The following is a 15,561-nucleotide window of genomic DNA, read 5'->3' as shown; positions in this document are numbered from 1 at the left end:
TTTTGAATAACTTAAAATCATAAGGCAACTGGAGAAATTCTCTACCTACCCACTATTCAATATCGTTTATATAGCTCATGAAAGTTTGCGAAAGCACTTTACAAATATTATCTCATTTTATCTTTACAACAAGCCTGTGGGGTAAAGTGCTATTATAATCCCCAGTTTACAGATAAGAAAAGTGAGGCAGACATAGCTTAAGTGACTGTACCAGGATTACACAGCTAGTAAGTATCTAAGGCCATATTTGAACTCTGGTCTTCCAGATTCCAGGCCCAGCACTCTGTGCACCATAGCACCACCTAGCTCCAAAGTTACACCTCTTTTCATGAAACCTTCTCTGATCCTCTAGTTGACAGTACATTTATCCCTTTCACATTGCATGGGTTTGGGGCACGGCATCCCCACAATCTGGAAAATGCACACAAAAAATTTTGGTGCTCCCTTTGGACTAGAGAAGAAGCCTGAATTATTATGGTATTAAAGTCTGAATTATTATGGTACTAAAAATGAAATATGTTGATATCATATAATACTATACATATATTTTATGCATTTTTGAGTTTTTAAACTTTTTCCATGTCATCTGCTGGCCTTCATGTGTCATCTGCAGCTTCCGCAAAACTCTCCCAAAATTCCCATTTAATTTCTTATGCCAACCCCCAATACATCAAAATTGTGATGGGGAAAGTTGTGATGTGGAAGGGATAACTGTACTCTCTCACCCTCATCAAATAATGTTGTACTGACTTATCTAGCAGAAAATCTTCCCAAGAAAATGTTCTTTGAACTCAGATACAACTTTTCATCATGTAAAGGAATAATCACAGGAACATAGGTTCACAGATTCAGAAATGAAAGAATGCTAGAGGTCATGTAGTTTAATCCATCATTTTACAGTTGGTTTGTTCCATACTGCTATTTCTTGGGTGAAAGATGGAAGACTGACAACTGTCTGGGGAGGAAAGAAGAATAGATATTTTCTGAAGGAAAAAAAAATAGATAGTGTATGGATTCACCCTAAACAAGTAAGGGGGACAACTAGTTGACCTAACAGGTCACTTCCTCCATATTTAATTTCTTTGATTATTCCCATGATTCGCTGGTTTCAAAACTCAACATTATGGATTTGCATGGTTCTTGACATTCAGATTCACATTTGAGCCTCTAATATTCAAATTTATTCACATTTGGAAATGGCCTGATTTTTTCAAATAAGATAAATTCATGAAAATAATAAAAGGGGAAGATAATGCTACAGTGTGATGCTTTAATTAGTATTAGGCTAGCCTCTTGGGATGTAAGAAATGCCCAAATGCATAGATCAGAGTTGATCCTGGCATATATATTACAGCTAACATTTCAGTTAGAAATTAGCTTAATTTTTTTTTTAATGTGCTCCTACCCTCCAGGAAGGGATTTGCCTGGAATATTTAGTAGAGACAACTGTCCTGCTCTGGTTTAATATGATTTCTCAAGGCAGCTGAGATGTCCCAGACTAAACTTGCTGCAATGAAAGGCACCTAACAAATATAGTTAAGGTAGATACAATTCAAAAATGATTGCACACCCATCCTCACATTGAATATTTACAGTTATGAATGAATTCTCTCTCTCTCTCTCTCTCTCTCTCTCTCTCTCTCTCTCTCTCTCTCTCTCTTCCTCTCTCTCTCTCTCTCTCTCTCTCTCTCTCTCTCTCTCTCTCTTCCTCTCTCTCTCTCTCTCTCCCCCCCACCAAAAACTACAGAAAAATATAGTCCCAATTCTGCATATGAAAAGGCACTGCTGCATATTTATGTCTTTGCCTTTGATACTCTACTCTCTTGTTTCTAGAACACTATACTGTCTTGGCTCTCCTCTTCTTCCTCCAGCTTTTTCAATTATGAAGAAGATCCCAAGGTTCTGGACTCTGACCTCTTAATATGTATTTTTGTATGTATGTATGTATGTATGCATGCATGCATGCATGTATGTATGCATATACACATATATAATATGTGTATATGTGTATTTCTATGTATGCACATATATATGTATATGCATATATAGTATATGTATATGTGTATTTCTATGTATGTATATGTGTGCATAGGTGTATGTATGTATATAGCTGACACAGCAAGGTGTATGTTCATCAGTGAATAGAGTACTGTTCCTGGAGCCAGAAAGACCGGAGTTCAAATGGAGGTTCAGACACATATTAGCTGTGTGATCCTGGGCAAATCACTTCACCTCTCTTTTATTCAGTTTCCACAATCAACTGCAAAATATGGACAATAACAACTACCCTGCAGGCTGGAATACAGTAGATATAATGCTTATTCCCATCTTTTCCAAGTCTTTAATTGTATAAATGTTGAAACTGAGGCCTAAAGAGATTAAATGACTGAAGGCAAACAAACAGGTGTGTAGCCAGAATGGCCTTTGTTTTCTTTGAATGGCTCAGCTTGCCTCATTGAGCCTCTGGACACTGTGGCTTGCTCTTCCGGGGCAGGAGGCCCGGGGAGCATGCCGGGAAGCAGACAGCTTCCTGTGTGAGGAGTCATGGGGCTGGCTGAGGGGAGGTGTTGGCGGCTATGCTAGGGGGAGGGGCCAACTCAGGAACCAATCGGCCCTGGTCATTTGGGCGGAGCTTGATGATGTCAAAAGCCCTATAAGAGGGGAGAGGACAGCTTGAAGAGCTCTCTCTTCCTTTTCCGGTTGGAGCCAGCGACAGTTACAATGACAGTTACAGAGGCAGTTACGACAGTTACGTCAGTTACAGCCACAGCTGAAGCAGGAGCTGCCAGTAGCAGAGCTAACCTACGGGAGAAAGCTGAACAAAGACTTCAGGCCATTACAGCGACAGTTACAGCGACAGTTGGAGCCAGAGGCAGTTACAGAGGCAGTTACGGCAGTTACGTCAGTTACAGCCACAGCCACAGACACAGCTGAAGCAGGAGCTGCCAGTAGCAGAGCTGACCTACGGGAGAAAGCTGAACAAAGACTTCAGGCCAGTGGGGTAATCTTATTACCATAGAGGGGGAAACATGATTTTGCTTTACGCAATCATGCTTCTCTGTAGCCTCCTGGTTACTCTTGCAAGGCGTACTTATTGGGCCTGGAAGCTTTTGATCAACATATCAAAATGGGGTTGCTGGTTCATGGGTTGGTTACTGTGGAGCCTAAATAAATGTTTTGATTCTTCTGCCTTCTACTTTGAGAGTTTCTTATATCCGGCGATTCCGAACGTTTCAGACATGTTTATGATCCTCTTTGAGATTATAAACTCTGCCCTCCTGATACATTTGGCGTCACGAACAGGATCGCTAGGTATAAGATCTCTATTTAGAAGCAGAACAATTTCAGAGGAAGAGATGAATATCCCAGGATGGGAGGATCCATTTTATTCCTCCCTAGCAAAAGAATTGGCTAAAAAAGCTGGACCCTGTGAAAACTGGGAACCAAGGCTACGGAGAGGAGATCCTAGGGATTTGGAAAAGTGTTTACGAGAAGTTGGGATTCAGTCAGGGGCATCACTATCTAGGCAAAGCTGGATAGTGTTATCAGCCTACCGGCTAGTATACGAAAGATTGAGATTAAGTGAAAGACATGGGGGCACTCCTACCCCACAGGAAGAAGAGGAATCTCAGATAGCAAGAGACCAAACTGACTCAAATGAGAACTTTTCTATTAATGTGGCTAAGAGCAACAGGAGACCAAAAAAGCCCAGAGTGCATTTCAACCCAGCCCAGAAAGAGCCTGACTGCCTGCTTCGTCCTAGCCATGGTGGCAGAGGAAGTGAGTGGGGAGAGAATGAGACAATGTTAGGGGCTGAGGCACAAAACACTACTGGGGTTCAGGATGTGCCTCACACAGAGAATAGGAGATGGTTAAATGATCAGACAAGGGCTCGACCCATACAAAGGAGGAAGACAGAAACCCGAGGTGAAGATTCAGTTACAAGGGAAATTCAGGAAGATTTCTCACCGCAAGAGGTCACAGATATTTTGAGTAGATTCAGCCAAAGAATAGGAGAACCATTGATATCTTGGATGGTAAGACTCAGTGATCAAGGGGCCGGTGGAATATCAGTAGATGGGACAGACTGCATGAGATTCATAGGTATCAGCCATGATCCTCTAGTTCAACAAGCTTTTAGGGAACATCATCAGCAAGGAGATGGTGATAGCAGGACTACTCTGTTGGCATTAGCCGCTGTGGGATGCAATAAGAGATATGCTACTGATTCTATGTGGCCCACTGAGCACAGACCCTGGTATTCACTTAGAGATTGTATCATGAGACTAAAGGAGGAGGTAATGAAGACTGCCATTATGGTAGGAACTGCAGACAAATATTACAATGATTCAATGGAACTGCCTCATAGGAATTTAATAATTAGGACAGCTCCCCCTGCTTATAAACAACTAATTTTGAATTTATTACTTGGAGAAGTAGGGAGCCGTCTTACAACAGTGATAAATAAGATTTTACAGTTATATGACTTAGGTGACTGGGGAAGGGATAGATCTCCTCAAGAGAGAAGGGTGAATAACCAGCAAACTTGGCGCCAAAGGAGAGTAACAAGGAAAGAAATGTTTACTGCTTTATTGAGAGCAGGAGTAGGTTTTGAAATGATAGATGGAATTCCAACCAATGAATTATACAGAATGTATAGAGGACTTGATAACACGAGAAATAGGGAAATAAGAACTGCTCCTGCAAGCCTACAAGCCACTCAGACTGAAGGTGACCTTGTGTGATTAACGGATGAAAACTTGTACATCTGGAGAAAGGCTGGGAGGACAATCCTAGTCTCTATCTAGGGTGGGATCCTCTTGGCTTCCTCATTATGTTCCTTTTGAAAAGAAACATTTCCCACCTGAGTTTGGCTCTGATGTTGGATCTTTGCATAACTGAAATCTCAACCAAACTTGAGATGATTTTATTTGAAGAATTATAGTCCATACTTGTCTATTCTTTTTGTCCTTTGTTTTGGCTAACCTTGTTGCTAGTTTTGTTTCCTTCAGGCTTAAGCACCCTGCACTTTCCGGTGACTGCCTAAGCATGTAGCATTCTTGGAATTCCTGCCAGCTCGTTAAAGAAATGACCTCTGGAATGGGACTTTTTGGGGGCAGGGCCATCTCTACATCCAATTTCAGCATGAAGAAGCTATGGAAAATGAGACCTTCACCCCTCACCCCAAGATTTTGAGCCCCAATCGTTCAAGGGGGGTGGAAATGATGATAGTGTTCTGTTTACTTATTTTGTGTTATCCTTGCTGTGTTGTTTTATTGTTATGATATTATTGATCCTATGTAATGGATACAAGGATTTAGGGGTGGACATTTGAATTATTAATAATTATTTTGGGGATGATTGATTGAAGAGATTATCTTGCTGGGACCTAGGGGTGGATCACATTTGAATCGTAAACCAATATTTAGGAATGTCACCAAATGATATGTTTTGCTTTATAATGAATGATATGTTTTAGTTTCCTTTGTAATTGGATCACAATGTATGTTCTAGGATACATGGCTGATTAGATTATGTATCCTATAACAAGGGGTGGAGTGTAGCCAGAATGGCCTTTGTTTTCTTTGAATGGCTCAGCTTGCCTCATTGAGCCTCTGGACACTGTGGCTTGCTCTTCCGGGGCAGGAGGCCCGGGGAGCATGCCGGGAAGCAGACAGCTTCCTGTGTGAGGAGTCATGGGGCTGGCTGAGGGGAGGTGTTGGCGGCTATGCTAGGGGGAGGGGCCAACTCAGGAACCAATCGGCCCTGGTCATTTGGGCGGAGCTTGATGATGTCAAAAGCCCTATAAGAGGGGAGAGGACAGCTTGAAGAGCTCTCTCTTCCTTTTCCGGTTGGAGCCAGCGACAGTTACAACGACAGTTACAGAGGCAGTTACGACAGTTACGTCAGTTACAGCCACAGCTGAAGCAGGAGCTGCCAGTAGCAGAGCTAACCTACGGGAGAAAGCTGAACAAAGACTTCAGGCCATTACAGCGACAGTTACAGCGACAGTTGGAGCCAGAGGCAGTTACAGAGGCAGTTACGGCAGTTACGTCAGTTACAGCCACAGCCACAGACACAGCTGAAGCAGGAGCTGCCAGTAGCAGAGCTGACCTACGGGAGAAAGCTGAACAAAGACTTCAGGCCAGTGGGGTAATCTTATTACCATAGAGGGGGAAACATGATTTTGCTTTACGCAATCATGCTTCTCTGTAGCCTCCTGGTTACTCTTGCAAGGCGTACTTATTGGGCCTGGAAGCTTTTGATCAACATATCAAAATGGGGTTGCTGGTTCATGGGTTGGTTACTGTGGAGCCTAAATAAATGTTTTGATTCTTCTGCCTTCTACTTTGAGAGTTTCTTATATCCGGCGATTCCGAACGTTTCAGACATGTTTATGATCCTCTTTGAGATTATAAACTCTGCCCTCCTGATACAAGGTGTTAAGTACCAGAAATGGGAGCAGAACATGCTTAAAGTCTAAATATTTACTCTTTTATAAACTGCGAATTTATTTCTACTTTGTTTTGAAATGATAATATTCCCCATGTAAGCATCATCTTTAAAGCATAGTTCAAATTCTACTACAGTGTTAAAGGCTATGAAGATTATAGTATATGGCCATAATAAAAAGCACACATTTTATCTCCTAGGTGTACTGTATATTTAAGTGTTTATATATATGTTTATATATATATATATATTTATATGTATATATATATAATACTATTTTCAAAATGCATTGTTTGATTCATATACTATTTAATGGGGAATTATTTTCCACTGTTAATTAATTGCTGAATTATATAAACATTATCTATATCACTGTTTTCTTTGTGTCCGTTTAGTTTAATGGAATAAAAGATAAAGGGGGAGGTGAGAATAAGCATTTATATAGTGCCTACTATGTACCAGATGCTGTGCTAAGAGTTTTTTACATGTTCTCTCATCTGATCCTCACAAAAGACCTACGAGGTAGGTGTTGTTATTATCCCAACTTTACAGTTGGGGAAACTGAGGCACATAGAGTTTAAGTGACTTGTTCAGGATCACATAGCTAGTATGTGTCTGAGGCCAGATTTGAACTCAGGATTTCCTGACTCTGGGCTCAGTGCTCCTTCCACTTACTCTACTGAGAATCACTAATTTTCAAAAAGTATTACACATTTTAAATAAGTGTTAATGAGTTAGTTTAGATAATGCAGTTTTTCTTAATTTTAATTTAGGTTTTGTATGCCCTTAAATTACCCTAACTGACATTCCAAAAGAATAGCTGACTTTGCCTTATCTAGAGTATGACATTTAAAAGAGAAAAAAAAACACTGTTAATTAGTACAAAATATTAATTTTAAAAAGGTACCAGAAGTTTTGATGTAGGAAAAAAATGAAAATAATCCAAGCAAATTTAACTCTGTGCTCCTAATTCTTTATATAAAAATAATCTAGAACTTCAAGAAATGTACAGATTTTAAAATCAATTTAAAATCATTCATCCAATTCAACAAGCACGTGCTAAGTCTTTATAGCTAGGTCCCAGTTACTGCAGTTAACAGATTCCATGAAGGGGCTCCATGTATTCAAATTTACACTATTTGAAGTTATAATTATATAAAGTATGGCAACTGGTTCAAGTCAACAGTAAATATGCTGTGCAAATTCAAATAATACCATCATTTCCTGGCATTCCTTACTCACAGTAATCATGACATAGCTCTACGATACAGATAATATTGAACTAAGGTGAAAAAAAAATACCAGCCAGCCTTTGCCTCAAAGTGCTAACTTTATTTAGTTGATTTTAGTAAGTACACTTTGAAAAGAAGACTAGCATGCTGAGTGCTTCTATTTTAAATAACATCAATGAATTATCACAATTTGAGATTAACATAGGTTTGGAAGAATTATGGAATGTGTAATTTTTGCCACAATAAATGTGGCTTCTTGAAATGGAGTTATGTTAATCCTATTAAGTAGATCCAGATTCGTTGCTCTTATTTAAATATTAATAAGTATAAAATTCCATTTTAAAATTGATGATATTTTTCTGTAGCAGTAGAAACGCTGTTAAAAAAAACAGAACAGATTATGATGGGCTACTTTTCCGATTGTAATGGAAGAAAATTTAGTAGTTTAAACAGTATCTATCCCATCATTCCTGGGCTGCTTAATCCCACCAATATTTAAGAGTTGGGATTCCTAAAATAATTAATTTCAGTCATCACTGGAATTATGCCTACACTTGTTTCTGTGTGTGCATGTATGTGCATATGTGTATTAACATGGGTACGTATCATAGCCACACCCCAGAAAATAGGGTTGACAGAAGGGTAAAGCATCATGTTCACATTTCCCCTTTGAGGTTTTCCAAAAAGCATTTTTGGATGTGCTACCACTCCCTAATGAGAACTAACAGTCTTTAATGTTTATTTGTACAATAAATAAATTATTAGGTTGGGAACGGCCTGTCTCTACTAATGTACCACTCATAGAACATTAGCTTACTGCCACAGTTTAGTTATAACATAAACAAATACTCCTGATGAGATAAAGTTTCATTTTGATATTGAAAATTTATTTCATAAATATAAATATATTTTTGTCAAGGTGATTAGAATGAGTTAATTTAAGACTTATGCAGGAGACATGTATTCGTGGCAAAATTCTAGTCCAAATGAGGAGGTCACTATGAATTGTGATATCTGTGATGTAACTACAAGAAATATATCCCTAAAGTAATGACAAACATGTTTTGTCCACTGTTAAATTATTATGTCAAATGCTGGTGATGATTTTGTTTCCTTTTTGTAATTCTGAGTTTGCTGTAGGGAGACTGTTGTGTAGAAATAGGTGTGAATATGAAAGGAGCCCCCATAAGAAGATATAAGCCTCATATGCCTGACATACGTTATAAACTGTAAAGAAGAACACAGGCCAGGCCAGCCCATTTTCACAATGTCAACCAACTGTGATGGCCCAATCCTTCCAAATCCTAGTTCTTAAAATGGAAGTAAATTTAAAGTTAGAGAAACAGGGTCCCTCAAGGTATAAAAGTAAAGAAACCGAGACAATCTCGGTGTTTTCACTCTGTGGACATGGTACCATATGTCATGGTACCGTATTCAGCTATATTCCCAGGAGATGTGGCCCCTTGGGACTTAAAGTGACATACATCTGGGGACCCAAATCAGCCATGCCTCTCCCTGCTTAGATCTGATAGCTATGGAACTGGTATCCTTGAAGGTATCACTAAAGAAAAGTGGAACAAAATAACATCTAAGTATGTATATTATATGATTAATTTGCTAAGTAAAACAGAAGCTTATCACTATCGTGCAAACCTTGCAGTTGGGAAGAATTGATCATCTCATTCACGCTGGTCCAATAGAACAGAAAGAATGCAGCTAAACATTTTGTGTAAAAAAAAAATTCAAGGATTTTCATAAATTCTAAGCTCAATATTAGTCAACAATACAACATGGCAGATAAAAAAGCTAACAAAATCTTAGGCTATATTAATAGAGAAATAATATTCAGAACAAGGGAGATTATAATTCTGTTACACTGTGGCCTGGTCGGATCATATTTAAACTCTTTGGCTTGGTTCTGATTCTCTCATTTTAAAGAAATTGAATAATGTCCCAATGAACATCACTAGAGTGGTAAAAAGACTGGAAACCAAACAGTGTGAAGATCAACTGAAAAACTGATAATATTTTACTTGAAGAAACTATCTTTAAAGTAACATAATAATAGTCTTCACAAAGCACTTTACAAATATCTCATTTTACCCTCAAAACAACCATGCAGGGGTAGGGGTCGTTGCTATCCCTACTTTACAGATAAGTAAACTGAGGCAGAAAGAGATTAAGTGACTAGGGAGGTAGCTGCTATAATTATCCCCATTTTAAAGATAAGGAAACTGTGGGAGACAAAGGTTAAGTGGCTTGTACAGGGTCAAAGTACTAGTACATGTCTGGAGCTGGATTTGAACTCAGGTCTTTCTCATTCCAGGCCCAGTGCATTATCTACTATGTCATCTATCTGCCTAATACATATATGTGTGGGTATGTGTATGTGCATATTTGTATATGTGTATATATACACACACATACATATATATATATACATAATGTAGTATATAATATATAATATATGTACATATATGCATATGTGGTTTTCATATAGAAGAGGATTAGGCTTGTTCTTGATAAAAGGTGGTAGGAGCAATGGGTTGTAATTATACAGAGGCAGAATTTGGCTCAATTTAAGCCAAAAACTTTCTAAAATTTATTTCTTTCCTATTCAGACACCTGGTACTTCCCCTGTCTCTTACCAAATTCTGATAGAGTAAAAGATTTAAAATTAAAGAGTCCAAGAACTCAAGATTTACAAGGCATATTGGTAGGCATCTAGTCCAATGTATATATTCAAAAAAATTCCCAATATAATATACCCAACAAGTGATTATTCACCCTCTGCTTGAAGACCCCCTAAAGAAGGAAAACTCAACAGATCCTGAGGCATATATTTCCCAGAAGTGCTACCTAACTAACGTCAAGGCATGTACTGCGAGGATTGTAAATTACCACCAACTAAATAGACAGCTCTTTTGATTAAAAATACTAGGTTAGAAATCCAGCAACATGGCACAAAAGATAAAGATCTTGACCTCAATCCAAGAAGACTTGGGTTCAAATAAACATCAGACATTAATTAGCTGTGACCCTGGATGGGAAACAAAAGACAACAAAAGAAAAATCTCTGCCTTAGTTTTCTCATCTGCAAAATAAAGCCAATACTATCACCTACCTCTCACAACTGTTGTGAAGATCAAATAAGATGATATTTGTAAAGCACTGCCTGACATATAGTATGTGCTTTATAAATGTTTGTTACTTTTCCCTCCCCTCCCCCCAAGCAACTTTCTGTTTCTCCATGGCCTTTCAAACATCACTAGCAGAGGCCCTACAATTATATTTGTCAATTCTTTTAGTAGCCTAGTGTGGATTTCATCAAAACCAAGGGAAGTGAATTCATCAGGGGTAGCTATGTGCCTTTCCTATCTCCTTACTTACCTTAGAAATTTATTTTTCTGACATTTCTAGTGCAAAGAGGATGCTCCTTGGCAAGGAAGCCAACCAGAAATAAAAGAATTGAGCAAACTCTGCCTACTCTCTGTTTTCAGTGATCATTACCCCATCTACCTCAGGGTGTGGTCCTAGCTTTTCTATTACCCTCCTCTACCCCGAAAAGTAGTTAAAAGAGACCCCCACTTTTTGCCATTTATAAGTCTTGGCTCATTCTAAATATTATAATTCCCGACAGTACTTAGTTTTACAGACCTGTGCCATGTTTTTATCTTCACCCTCTGTTACCTGTTTTTTGTATCTATCTTCTAAACACATCTATTAAACCACACCAATCCCCTTTACACAGTCTTAACTATGATGGCCCAATCCCTCTATAGCCTAGCTCTTGAAATGGTAGTGAGAAAAAAATAAATCTTAGAAGCAAGGTCCCTCCAGGCGTGAAAACAGACACCAAGCCGGTCTTGGTGTTTCATATCGGGGATGGAAATCCCTGAATATGGCATCATTTTCTAGTGTGCACCTACACATGCCAAAGAGATATATCCCCTAGAGAAATGAACTGAAACATTTCAGGGGGCTAAAAGTAGTCATGTGTCCACTTTGCTTGGACTTGATGCTTACATAATCAAGCTGGTTGCTTTAGACCAGTGCTATCAAACTCAAATAGAAACAGGAGCCACTAAACTTTTATTTCATTAAATTTTTTCCAATTACATTTTAATCTAGTTTGGGATTGACATCTCTGCTTTACAGATAGGTCTCACACCCTTACCAGTGTGTGCTCTGTCCAAGGTGAATGTAAATTTTAATCTCTAAAACTCTTTTTTCTTTCTTAAAGACCAGCCTTAACCCCAAATGACTCAGGTTCTCATTGATTGGCCAACAATAGGTCTCAGGCCAAGCCCTACTTGGTCTTTGTTTGGGCTCTGATTGGCTCAGAATGAATGCAAATAACAGTAGTTTCTGTTTTGGCCAGAAACCCACAGAGTCTTCCCTCCTAGACTGATTTTTTTTTTATTGGGTAAAGAGGCCATTCTCTGCCTCATTTCTTATTAAGCCTGAATCACTAAAATAGGCAGTCAAACTGAGTCCTGTTAAAGACCTCATCTTGAAAAGTCCAGGGTCCCCAACTGCATCCTGGACCATCTCCAACTATTTTGATCCATATCTGGTCACTGGACTCAAGATGGCCCTGGAGGAGAAAGCGAGGTGGCATCACCTCCCTGATGTCATGGTCCTCTTCAAGGATGAAGAACAAGACAAGAAGTAACTGCTCTTTTTGGGCATTGAAAGAGCTCCAATAGATGTCTAGATAATTGGAACCTTTCATCACCACTCTATCATGCCTCCGAACTAGGTTTATGATCTGTTTCCTAAAGTGATCTCTTTCTTCTTTCTGTCCAGGTGGTCTCTAGTATGTTCCACTGACAAAATCTCTTCCATTTCACCCTTTATTGATTTTATCCCCAATTTCATGCTTGCTTAATATTTCAATACTCCCCTTTTAACTATGCTAGTTCTTTTGAATAAGATTTACCCTGACCCATTCATGTTCCTGACACAGATTTCATCTCATCAAGTTTCATCAACACTTAAATCAAATTTTCCCACTCGTGTCTTTATTACTAGTTCCTGTTGTTTGTTGCCTAAATTTTGGACCTTTGTACATAGACATTGAGACCATGGGTTTTACTACTGGTTTCCTTCTTGGATTTTATCTTCTGTGAATCTTTATGTGTCTCAAATGCTTTTCTTTTTTTCTTCATTTCAGTCATTCTCTACGATTTCTGAGTTGTAGATACACATAGGCAGCTTTCTCCCTCCCCCATTCTTTTTATTTTAAAGATTTTTTTATTAAGTTTGCAAGTCATTTGAAACAAATATATTCTTATTAACCATTGTTAGATGCAATTCATGCACACTAAGTTACAAATCACGGATTCAGAGAATCTTGGAAATGGAAGGGAACTTAGAAATAACTTAGTTCTCCAATTGATGTAATATTTTTTTTCACACAAATTTCATGCTAATGTTTACAGTGGGGAGGAGATACTTCAAAAGAAAAGTCACTTCAGACAGCTAGAATTTTTTTTTTAATAAAAGGTTTTTTTTAATATCCCAAAGCAAAATCAGTCACTATAATTGTATTTCCTAGGTCGTAATTCTACCCTCTCAGATAACAAAAAAGTGTTGGTGTTTTCTTCTTCAAGTTAAATTTCCTTTCTGTGCTCAACAGCTGCCCTGATGACATGCTTTATAAAGTCTTTACCTTTTTAGTGAACTTGAAGATACCTCTAATTTTCCAAAGCTCCTCTTAAATTGTGCTGCCCAAAATTCAGAACACTATTTCAGACAAAGAGGGTCTGAGAGATACAGAGTACAATGTAATGATCACTTTCCCTATTCTAGACCAAGACACTGTGGTATAATGGAGAAAGAGCATGCCTTCAGAGCTGAGAAGACCTGGGTCCAAAGCCCTCGTCTGGCACATACTGGCAGTGTGACCCTGGGAAACTTAGTACTCTCAACAACTCTTTAAGAATGTAAGTGGCAGGGGAGACAACTTAAATTGGTAGTTATAGTTTCTTCAACAACAAGGCTCCCTATAATAATAAAATCACAGATCTAATCCTAATCTTTATATTTCTATTAATTCTGCCTAAATGACTGAAAATGGGCAAATGCATTATCACTCATTCAACTGATCAGTCAGTCATTTGAATGACTAAAAGCAGACAATCACATTACTGCATCCTGGGATAGCTGGGTTTTCACATAAATTAGAGTTTTGAGCTAAAGGAATGAGTCTCAAATGGAATTTTAGCCATTAGCCAGCTGACAGGGAAAATAATTTCATGAGGCTCCTTGGACTTTCCTGGTCCTCATAAAAAACAGCATTTTGGGTGTCCACACATAAGAGAAACCCTGGAAGTTGTCCATGAAATTTGCCAAGTAATGTGGCCAATGCATGCGACATTAAACTAAACTAAATTAAATTAAACTTTCTTTCCAACTTTGCAATCACTTTCAGTCTATTATAAGGCTACAAATATAGTATAGAGTATTATGTACCCATTAGCACCTGGCTCAAACACAGAACATCTAATTTTATGTAGGATTATGAAGGCATGCATATGTTACTTATTCCCCATTTTTAATTGTACAAACCAGGGCCAAGTTTGGGAAATATACCCTTAGTGATAATTTCTAAAATAGCCTCTTTTCCTGGAAGTACCATACAACTATAGCCAAGGCATATACTCCTAGGACTGTAAAATTGTTTTCATCTAAGTAAGTAGCTCTTTTAATTAGAAATACTAGATTAGACATGCTACTTTGGTAAGTAATGTTTTCAGAATGCATAAGCCCAGACAGTTCACTTCCTTCTTAACAGAGGGCCAAAACAACAAGTCTAAATAATTCAGGTCTTCTATGAGTGTCTCTTCAAGATGCCCTGTTCTGACCTCAGGGACTTGACTGTTCAGATTGGTTTATTTTCTTTTTATCAAATTGTTTTTCCAGAAATATCCTCCTCATTCTGGATTCTAAAGCCTACCTAGAGTACGTGTTTCCCTAAATTCAAAAGTTCCATTAATTCTTATTACAGTAAAGAAACAAGATAGTACAGTGGAAATAACACTGGCTAATGTGTCAAGGTCAGTGTTCAAATCCTGTATCTGATACTTATTACTTGTGGAACCCTAGACAAATCAGCTGACTTATTTGGGCTTAGGTGTCCTTATCTGTAAAATGAGGAGGTTGAAAATGCTCACTGAAGTCTTCTCCATGTGATTTAGTGATAAAATTACTAATCAAAACCACTGATGGAGGGAGACCCAAAATGGTGGCAGGAAAGCAGGGACTTGCTTAAGCTCCCAGCCAAATCCCTCCAAACACCTGTAAAAAATGTCTCTGAACAAATTCTAGAGCTGTGGAACCCATGCAATAGCAGAGGGAAATAGACCTCCAGCCCAGGAAAGCGTGGATAGTCGCTGGGAAGTGTCTATCTCATGGTGCTAAGAGCAGAGGGCAACCCAGCATCAGCCAAGCCAGGACAGACCAGACCCAGAGTCAGCCAGCCAGAACAGGACTTGGGGCAATGAAACAGTGAGCTGTGGTAGTTACCAGACTTCTCAACACAAAAACGCCAAAGAGCAGGTTAGGAGGAAACTGTGGGATGAAGTTCAGAGTGGTCCCGGCCAGAAGCTCAGGGGGTGGAGGAGGTTGTGCATCCATGGCGGTAGCAGCAGCAGGAAGCTCCTGAGGCTGGGTCCAGAGTGCCAGAATCAGCAGTGAGTCTCTGGCTCACACAGTGGGAGGAGTCTAGCAGCAGATCAGAGTGGGAATGCAAGGAGCGCTTTGTGGGCACAAAGGCAGATTCTCTTTCTGTGCCCTGCTTGGATCCGAATTGCAGTCCTGGTTGGCAGTTCTTGGAGGAGGAGGAATGCTGCTGGGACACAGCCTGGATGTA

At 38.9% G+C, this 15,561-nt stretch overlaps 1 protein-coding gene across 1 annotated transcript in view; it reads right to left on the bottom strand.

Moving 5' to 3' along the window:
* TAFA2 (TAFA chemokine like family member 2) overlaps positions 1 to 15,561 on the bottom strand; it is a 139,507-nt gene that overhangs the window by 14,103 nt on the left and 109,843 nt on the right. The gene's annotated exons all lie outside the window — the stretch shown is intronic.

Source organism: Trichosurus vulpecula, chromosome 5 (assembly GCF_011100635.1).
Source record: "Trichosurus vulpecula isolate mTriVul1 chromosome 5, mTriVul1.pri, whole genome shotgun sequence".
Taxonomy (NCBI): domain Eukaryota; kingdom Metazoa; phylum Chordata; class Mammalia; order Diprotodontia; family Phalangeridae; genus Trichosurus; species Trichosurus vulpecula.
This window is presented reverse-complemented; position numbering and strand designations above follow the sequence as displayed.